The sequence below is a fragment of the Amblyraja radiata genome, chromosome 2 (assembly GCF_010909765.2).
Source record: "Amblyraja radiata isolate CabotCenter1 chromosome 2, sAmbRad1.1.pri, whole genome shotgun sequence".
Taxonomy (NCBI): domain Eukaryota; kingdom Metazoa; phylum Chordata; class Chondrichthyes; order Rajiformes; family Rajidae; genus Amblyraja; species Amblyraja radiata.
In genome coordinates this window covers 140,466,501-140,477,189 of record NC_045957.1, presented here as the reverse complement: position 1 = coordinate 140,477,189, position 10,689 = coordinate 140,466,501, and positions in this window count along the sequence as shown.

Below are 10,689 nucleotides of genomic sequence, written 5' to 3'. Positions count from 1 at the left end.
AGGAGTTGATATGGGAGGGGGGGGGGGGGGGGGGTTGTGAGGGGATTTGGTACCGAGGTAGATCTGGGTGTCATCGATATAACAGTGGAAGTCCAGGTTGAAGTGGCGGAGTATCTGACCAAGGGGAAGGATGTAGATGATGAAGAGGAGGGGGCCGAGTACGGAGCCTTGGGGAACGCCTTGAGTGACTGTGGCTGTAGCAGAGGTGTGGTTGTGGAGAGAGATGGTGGGATCTGTTGGAAAGGTAGGAATAGAGCCAGTTGAGTGCAGAACCTTCAATGCCGAGGTCTTTGAGTCTGGTGAGCAGGATGTTATGGTTCACTGTATCGAAGGCTGCACTCAGGTCGAGGAGGATGAGGATGTTGAGGGAACCAATGTCAGCAGAGGTGAGGAGGTCGTTGAGGACTTTGAGGAGAGCAGTTTCTGTGCTATGGAGGGGGCGAAAGCCAGATTGGAGGGGTTCAAGTAGGTTATACGCAAGGAGGTGGGAATGAAGTTGCGACGCAACGATACGCTCCAGGGTTTTTGAAAGAAAGGGGAGGTTTGAGATTGGGCGGTAGTTAATGAGAGAGGAGGGATCAAGACCAGGTTTCTTTAAGATTGGTGTGACAGCAGCAGTTTTGAAAGCGGAGGGGACAATTCCTTGGGACAATGAGGAGTTGAAGAGATTAGTGAGGTAGGGGCAGAGAACGGGGAGGCAGGACTTCAGCAGGGGAGTGGGGAGAGGGTCGAGGGAGCAGGTAGTGGGTTTGGAAGAGCTGGTGAGTTTGGAGATTTCAGTAGGGGTGACCAGGTCAAACTGGGAGAGGAAGCAGTGTGGAGGAGGGGTAAGGAGGTCAGTGGAGATGTTGAAAGGAGGGGGATTGGTAGGTGGTGGAGTAGATGTTGGGGAGTCGGGTACAGGGATAAAGATTGATAGATGGTGCTGATTTTATCAGCGAAAAAGTGGAGGAATGAGTTGCAGAGAACCGGAGTAGAGGTAGGGAGAGTGTTGGCTCGAGGCTTGAGGAGGTTGCCCACTGTGGAGAAGAGGGTTCTGTGGTTTAGGCAGGGATCGGTGAATATGGAGGAGAGGTAGGCAGATTTTGCAGCAATGAGGGCATCTTTGTAGTCAGTGAGGTGGAGTTTGTAAGCTTCATGGTGGACTGTGAGAGATGATTTATTTGTGAGTCGTTCAAGTCGGCGACCAGTCTGTTTCAGCTTATGAAGTGCAGGTGTGTACCAGGGTGAAGATGTGTTGAAAGTTACGGTTCTTGTTTTGAGGGGGACAATAGTGTTGAGGGAGGTAGACAAGGTGGAGTTGAGATGGTTTGTGAGATCATCAGGTGAGATGGGGGTTGAGTCCATGGGGAGAGTGGTGGAGAGCAGGTCAGAGAGATGGTGGGAATTAATGGATTTTAGATTCCGGAAGGTGATTTCTCGGAGGAAGCGGGGGCGAGGTGTCGGAGAAGGGATGGTGAACCGTATAAGCTTATGATCAGAGAGTGGGAAGAGGCATGGATGGAGGTCGAGTACCGGTTGATTTGTGGAGCAGACCAGGATAAGGATGTGACCTTTGTCATGGGTGGGAAAGGTGACGTGCTGAGTGAGAGAGAAGTTGTCCAGTAAAAAGGCGAATTCAGATGCAAGCTTGCAGGTGGGGGAGTCCATGTGAATATTTAAGTCACCAAGTAGCAGCAGACGTGGGGAGAGGGATGAGGCAAGTGTGAGGAGTTCAGTGAAGTCAGATAGGAAGGAGGGGTTTGGTTTAGGTGGCCGGTAAATGAGGATGACTGTCATGGAGGAAAGGGCTTTGAAGGCGAGGAATTCAAATGATGCTACTTGGGGGAAGGTGAGTTCAGTGATACGAAAATTCTGGTTGAAAATAACAGCGAGGCCACCTCCATGGCGGGAGGGGCGGGGTTTGGAGATGTAATTAAATCCAGGTGGGGATGTTTGATTGAGGGAGAAGAAGACATTGGGTTGTTGCCAGGTTTCAGTGAGCAGAAGGAAGTCCAGAGTGTTGTCAAGGATTAGTTCATGGAGGGCAAGGGCTTTGTTGTTGAGCGACCTGGTGTTGAGGAGGGCAAAGTTGGCATTATGAGAGGGTGGAGGGATGGGGGCAGGCTGGAGAGATCTGAGGTTGTCCCGGTTGACAGTGCGTGCGGTCAGCTGGGATGGGGGGTGACGCGGTTGAGGGGGGGGCAGAGCGTGGTAGTGAGCAGATGGATGGAATGGAATGTCCGTGGTTGAAGTAAACACGCCTGCGCCGAGAGCCTCTGTGGATGAAACGGGGTCGACGCAGAAGTCTAAGCTGTTTAATGACTTGGATGCAGGATGGGATGTAGTTGTTGAAGAAACCAATCAGTTGCAGAGTTGAGTATTTGAGCATGATGAGGAGCCCGAGCAGCTGCAGGAAGCAGCAGAGAGGTTGTCTCTGAGGGTGAGGGTGCAGAGAGGTGTCCAGCAGTGAGGGTGCAGAGAGGTGTCCAGCAGTGAGGGTGCAGAGAGGTGTCCAGCAGTGAGGGTGCAGAGAGGTTGTCCAGCGGTGCGGGTGTAGAGGTAGTCCAGCGATGAGGGTGCAGAGAGTATCCAGCAGTGCAGGTGCAGAGAGGTTGTCCAGCGGTGCGGGTGCAGAGAGGATCAAGCGTCACTGGTGCAGGGAGCTGTCTAGCGTCGATGGTGCACAGGCACAGGCACAGGCACAGGCACAGGCAGGTAACAGACAGGCAGGTAACAGACAGGTAACAAAAGAATGGGGGGTCCCTCTGTCTCTCTCTCTCTGTCTCTCTCTCTCTGTCTCTTTGTCTCTGTCTCGCTCTGTCTGCCTCTCTCTCAGTCTCTCTCTCTGTCTGTCAATTTCAATTTTCAATTTAAAAACTTTATTGGCATGATAAAAAAACATTGTTATATTGCCAAAGTATAAAACAATGCAAGTCCCCTCTGAGCCTACTATTATCTATGTACAGGCCCAAGGTATCAACAGAGATGCACTGCCTCTCTACCACTTTTATTTATTTCACAGTCAAGGTTGTTTCAGATAATGATAGTTGGTGTGACATACAAGGGGGTTTGACCGAACACATGGTTGTTGCCCTGTGGTTCTATGGAATCGGGTTCACATCCGGTCCTTGCATTCAGGTCTCCACACAGTAGCACATTTCCCTGGGCCTGGAAATGATTGATTTCCCTGTGGAGAGTTTCAAATATATCCTCTTCTCTCTCTGTCTCTGTCTGTCTCTCTCTCTCTGTCTGTCTCTATCTCTCCGTCTGTATCTCTCTCTCGGTCGCTGTCTGTCTGTCTGTCTGTCTGTCTGTCTGTCTGTCTGTCTGTCTGTCTCTCTCTCTCTCTCTCTCTCTCTCTCTCTCTCAATTCAATTTCAATTTCAATTTTCAATTTAAAAACTTTATTGGCATGATAAAAAATACATTGTTATGTTGCCAAATTATAAAACATGACATACATATTTAAAATGCATAAGTATAAATACAAATATACAGTGCATGGATAGATATGTCCCTGTACATAAACTCGCAATAGGCCTATAGCCCTTTATTGATTGCTACACGTTCTTGCAGCTGTAAGCAGTACAACAGAATAGCAAGTTTAGCAATTCAATATTAATTTCTTAATGTGAGTTAATGTCAATTAGTGTGTGTGTGTACATATGTGCATGCTCCCAATTTGTCAATCCCTCCCCCCCCCCCCCCCCCCCCCCACCCCCCCAATATTTAGTTTAGACCCACACGTGTAGCCCTAGCAAACCTGCCTGCCAGAATGTCGGCCCCCCTCCAGTTAAGGTGTAACCAGTCCCTTTTGTACAGGTCACCTCTACCCCAGAAGAGATCCCAGTGGTCTATAAATCTAAATCCTTGCTCCCTGCTCCAGCCCCTCAGCCACACATTCAGATCCCCAATCTCCCTGTTCCTGTCCTCATTAGCACGGGGTACTAGAAGCAATCCAGAGATAACCACGCTAGAAGTTCGGCATTTCAATCTTCTTCCCAGCTCTCTGAAGTCATGTTGGAGAAACTCCTTCATCTTCTTCCCGATGTGGTTTGTGCCGACGTGCACAACTACTGCCGGCTGTTCATCTTCTCTATCGAGGATGTTCTGAAATCGGCTCGTGATATCCTGAACCGTGGCACCAGGGAGGCAACAGACCATCCTCGCATCTCGTCTGCTGCCACAGAATCTCCTGTCCACTCCTCACTCAGACAATGGAGTCACCCATCACCTGGGCTCAGCCCGACGTCGGTCTCGCCGGTCGAGTCCCATGTCTAGGATTGGAGCCACCGACGTGCCCGCCGCTCGGACTGGAAACATCGTCTTCCAGGACAGTTCCCAAGAGGGCGTTCCCGTTTTCATTAGGCACAGCCACCTAAGTCTTCTGCACTCCATGATTTCCACCCTTTCTCTCCGTTTGGCTCTTCCCGTATCCTCGGCATGTCCTGGAGGAGGAGCCATCCTGGGGAACAGCTGCTAACCAGCAGCTGTCCGTTCAATTCACTTTTTTAAATTAGTTTGTAGTGAATTTTGTCCTATGTTTGTTGGGGAATTTGACTTTTTTATGTGGGGGGGAAGGGGGAAACTATTTTCTAGGTCCATACCTGGTCGGTGAGGCAGCTTTTTCCCCGGGCTGCACCGTCGACCCGTCCTTGCGGCCTACCAGCGGGAGTGGAGCGGCGTTTTCCTGGCGGGGACTGGCCAGCAGCTTCAGCTTCGGTGGCGGCACAGCGCTGGAGCGCTATCGCGGAGCAGAGCGGGCGATGCCTTGCCTGGGTCGCTGCGTTGGGTCGCCACGCTGGAGCTCCGGTATGCTGAGACCGCCCTGACCAACACCGTCAAGCTGCGGGACTGTGGAGCGGCCAGTCGTGGGCGGCGGCGCCGACTTTAACATCAGGAGCCTCGGAGCACGAACCGACGCGGCCCTGTCGGCTTCGGAATGCCACGGACTCCGGTAGGGAATCAGCCGTTCCAGCCGTCCCAGCCGCTGTGAGGACTCTCCCGACGCCGGAGCAACACCACCCGGCGAGAACGGCCAGGAACATCAGGCCTCCGTAGAGGCAACAGCGGAGGCCTCAATAGGCCTGACTATGGGAGAACTGGGGATGGGGACTGAACATTGTGCCTTCCCCCACAGTGGTAACCATTGTGGGGGGATGTTTTTTGTGTGTAAATGATTATTTTACTCTGTGTCCAAGATGGCTGCCAGAAGGGAGAGTGTACGCTGGCGCGCTTTAGCTGCCGCTGCTCTCTCTGTCTTTGGATTGAATTCTGTCTTTAATTTGTGTACTGGTGATGTCTTTACTATTTATTTCATTCCGCTTACATGTTTTTACTCTATTTGCTAAATTTTGTAAGGTGTCCTTGAGACTCTTGAAAGGCGCCCATAAATAAAATGTATTATTATTATTACCTCACTGTAGGTCCTGTCCAGGAAACTCTTCTTTTCCCGGATGGCCCTGAGGCCATCCAACTGCTTCTTCAGTGCCCCAACACGGTCCTTTAGGAGCTGAAGCTGGACGCACTTGCCACAGTTGTAGCAACCAGAGGCTCCATCCGTGTCCCTGGGCTCCCACATTCTGCAAGCCTCACACTGTCTCATCTGCACTGACATGTGTTCACCGCGTTCCGTCCTCTTGAGCTTTATGCGTAGCCTCCTCGCCTCAGCCTCTTCACCGAAGATTCTTGAGCAAATGACTCACACTTTACTCACAAAACTCTCATAGAAAAATAGAAAATAGGTGCAGGAGTAGGCCATTCGGTCCTTCGAGCCTGCACCGCCATTCAATATGATCATGGCTGATCATCCACCTCAGTATCCTGTACCTGCCTTCTCTCCATACCCCCTGATCCCTTTAGCCACAAGGGCCACATCTAACTCCCTCTTAAATATAGACAATGAACTGGCCTCAACTACTGGTGATGAAACAAAATACAGAGCGGAGGTGCAGAACCTGGCGGACTGGTGCGCACGTAACAACTTGTCACTAAACACCTCCAAGACCAAGGAGCTGATTATTGACTTCAGGAGGTCCCATAATGGAGAATGTGCCCCAATCTCCATCTACGGGGAAAGTGTGGAGAGAGTGTCCAGCTTTAAATTTCTGGGCACTCACATTTCAGAGGACCTCGCATGCTCCACCAACACCACTGCGCTGGTCAAGAAGGCACAGCAACGACTGTTCTTCCTGAGGACATTAAAAAAGACTGGTCTGCCCCAACAGCTGCTGACAACGTTCTACCGCTGCACCACAGAGAGCATATTAACGTATGGCATCTCTGTATGGTATCTCAGCTGCACGGAGGCGGAGAGGAGAGCTCTTCAGCGCGTCGTCTACAGAGCGCAGAGGATCATTGGGACAGAGCTACCAGCCTTGGAGGGCATCTACCACACACGGTGCCTCAGGAAGGCCGTCAGCATCCATAAAGACTCCTCACACCCTTGTAACGGACTATTTGAACTACTTCCCTCCGGCAGACGTTACAAGGCCTTCTACGCCCGAACCTCCAGACTCAGAAACAGCTTTATCCCCAGAGCTATAGCGGCTCTGAACCAGCCCTGCTGAGTGCCCCCCACCCCCCCTGGACTGTCTCCCTCGGATGGTCACGTAACACAGCTTATTTATTTATTTTACTTTTCTTTTTCATCGGTTGGAGCTGCATACTAAATCTCGTTGCACTGACGTGCAATGACAATAAAATATATATTATTATTATTATTATTATTATTATGATGATGATGATGATTATTATTATTATTATGATTATTATTATGATTATGATTATTATTATTATTATTATTATTATTATTATTATTATTATTATTATTATTATTATTATTATTATTATTATTATTATTATTACCTTCTGTGGCAGAGAATTCCACAGATTCTCCACTCACTGTGTGAAAAATGTTTTTTCTCATCTCGGTCCTAGAAGATGTTGCCCTTATCCTTAAACTGTGACCCCATGTCCTGGGCTTCCCCAACATCGGGAACAATTTTCCTGCATCTAGTCTGTCCAACCCCTTAAGAATTTTATAAGTTTCTATCAGATCCCCCCTCAATCTTCAAAACTCTAGCGAGTACAAGCTGAGTGTATCCAGTCTTTCTTCATATGAAAGTCTTGACATCCCAGGAATCAGTCTGGTGAACCTTCTCTGTACTCCCTCTATGGCAAGAATGTCTTTCCTCAGATTAGGAGACCAAAACTGTACTCAATACTCCAGGTGTGGTCTCACCAAGACCCTGTACAACTGCAGTAGAACACCCCTGCTCCTATACTCAAATCCTTTTGCTATAAATGCTAACATACCATTCGCTTTCTTCACTGCCTGCTACACCTGCATGCCTACGTTCAATGACTGGTGTACCATGACACCCAGGTCTCGTTGCATCTCTCCATTTCCTAATCGGCCACCATTCAGATAATAGTCTACTTTCCTGTTTTTGCCACCAAAGTGCATAACCTCACATGTATCCACATTATACTGCATCTGCCAAACATTTGCCCACTCACCCAGCCTATCCAAGTCACCTTGCAGCCTCCTAGCATCCTCCTCACAGCTAACACTGCCCCCCAGCTTCGTGTCATCCGCAAACTTGGAGATGTTGCATTCAATTCCCTCGTCCAAATCATTAATATATATTGTAAATAGCTGGGGTCCCAGCAATGAGCCTTGCGGTACCCCACTAGTCACTGCCTGCCATTGTGAAAAGGACCCGTTTACTCCTACTCTTTGCTTCCTGTCTGCCAGCCATTCTCTATCCACATCAATACTGAACCCCCAATACCGTGTGCTTTAAGTTTGTATACTAATCTCTTATGTGGGACCTTGTCGAAAGCCTACTGAAAGTTCAGATATAACTCATCCACTGGTTCTCCCTTATCCACTCTACTAGTTACATCCTCGAAAAATTCTATAAGATTCGTCAGACATGATTTACATTTCATAAATCCATGCTGACTTTGTCCAATGATTTTACCACTTTCCAAATGTGCTGCTATCCCATCTTTAATAACTGATTCTAGCAGTTTCCCCACTACCAACGTTAGACTAACTGGTCTGTAATTCCCCATTTACTCTCTCCCTCCCTTTTTAAAAAGTGGGGTTACATTAGCTACCCTCCAATCCTCAGGAACTACTCCAGAATCTAAAGAGTTTTGAAAATTTATCACTAATGCATCCACTATTTCTGGGGCTACTTCCTTAAGTACTCTGGGATGCAACCTATCCGGCCCTGGGGATTTAACGGCCTTTAATCCATTCAATTTACCTAACACCACTTCCCAGCTAACCTGGATTTCACTCAGTTCTTCCATTTCATTTGACCCCTGGTCCCCTGCTATTTCCGGCAGATTATTTATGTCTTCATTAGTGAAGACAGAACCAAAGTAGTTATTCAATTAGTCTGCCATGTCTTTGTTCCCCATGATCAATTCACCTGTTTCTGACTGCAAGAGACCTACATTTGTTTTAACTAATCATTTTCTCTTCACATATCTATAAACACTTTTGCAGTCAGTTTTTATGTTCCCTGCCAGTTTTCTTTCATAATCTATTTTCCCTTTCCTAATTAAGCCCTTTGTCCTCCTCTGCTGGTCTCTGAATTTCTCCTAGACCTCTAGTAGGCTGGTTTTTCTGGCTAATTTGTATGCTTCATCTTTTATTTTGATACTATCCCTAATTTCCCTTGTTATCCACGGATGCACTACCTTCCCTGATTTATTATTTTGTCAAACTGGGATGAACAATTGTTGTAGTTCATCCATGCAGTCTTTCAGTGCTCTAATTTTAGTCACCAGTCTCCCATGCAGGACCTTATCAAAGGCTTTCTGAAAGTCTAGATACACTACATCCACTGGCACCCCTTCATCCATTTTACTTGTCACATCCTCAAAAAATTCCAGAAGATTAGTCAAGCATGATTTCCCTTTCATAAATCCATGTTGACTTGGACTAATCATTTTACTGCTATCCAAATGCCCCATTATTACCTCTTTATTAATTGACTCCAGCATCTTTCCCACCACCGAAGTCAGGCTAACTGGTCTGTAATTACCTGTTTGTCTCGCTCTCTCTGTCTAGCTATCTCTGTCTCTCTCTCTCTCTCTCTGTATGTCTCTCTCTGTCTGTCTGTCTCTGTCTTTCTCTCTCTCTCTCTCTGTCTCTTTCTCTTGCTCTCTCTGTCTCTCTCTGTCTCTCCTTCTCAATTCAATTCAATTTCAATTCCCAATTTAAAAACGTTATTGGCATGATAAAAAATACATTGTTATATTGCCAAAGTATAAAACATGACATACATATTTAAAATGCCTAAGTATAAATACAAGTATAAAGTGCATGGATAGATATGTCCCTGTACATAAACTCGCAATAGGCCTATAGCCCTTTATTGATTGCTACACGTTCTTGCAGCTGTAAGCAGTACAACAGAATAGCAAGTTTAGCAATTCAATATTAATTTTACTTCGGAGTCACGTGAGTGACTACGTGAAGAAGCCCGCTTGGACGTATGCGTGTCATTACGCTACACGCATTGTGAAACATCAGACGCGGTGGAAGGACGTTCCCCCGCGGCGGCAATTTGAAAAGCCGCTATTGCAGGTAAGATTTCTTACTCTGCCGTCTTTTTGCCCACTACAGGAGAAAGGCAAAAAGTAAACGAGGGCTGCGACGAAGCTGGTCAGGGAGGACCGCGGAGCAGCGGACAGCCAGCAAAGCAGCCGTCGGCACTAAGATCACCCGTAGTGGGATCAGCTGTGCCCTGTGTAGCCGCCGCGCTGGCCAAATCAACGCGGCCGGGCGGCAGGCAAAACACAAAACAAACAGAGTCGTGGACTCGGAGGAGTCCGACTCTGATACACCACGGGAGGCCAGCGACCGAGAGCGCTGGACCCGCATGGAATGGTGTTTGGAGCATCTGCTCCAGTGTGACCGGCTCCGGGATTTGGAGTCAGGCCACTGTGGGCATATATCAAACCCACAGCAGCACCTTTCAAGGGCTGCACGATGTCTCCACCTTATCAGAGGGGAGCACCTCGAGTCAGTTCTGGGCTGACTTGGAAGAGGGGACCGCGGAAGAAAACACCAGTGCATGCACCCACTGGCAGAACTGGTGGAATTTCGATGGCTCGGCACTCTAAACATGAGTCTTTTAGGCCATGGCCCAGGCTGACCCTCCTGGAAGATGCGGGTAACCCCAATAACACCAGCAACCAACCCGAAGAACCAACCACCAGCACAGCAACGGAAGAACTTCAGGAAGAAGTAGTCCTGCCACTGGTAACAATGGAGGTAGGGGGTCTGGTTCCCCAAATAATATGGGAAGCATGGAGGTTGGGGGAAGACTGTATTAGGTTTAAATGCATGGAGCATGCTAACATCCGATACTTACGTCTTAAGCAGTATCCAGGGATATGCCATAGAGTTGGTACACCAAAAACAACCCTCCAGTTCAACACAAACCAAACCGAGAATTTGTGCTCTTTGATAGGTAAAAAACAGAAGCACAAGTTGAACTGGAGCGACTTTACATAAACGGTGTAATTCAGACAACACAACACGAACCATTAGAATTCGTGTCCAATATATGTACTAAAACCAAAAAAGATGGTGGTTGTCACATCATCATAGATCTGACAAATTGAATATATTTGTACAATATATTCACTTCAAAATGGAAACCTTTGTTACTGCTAAAC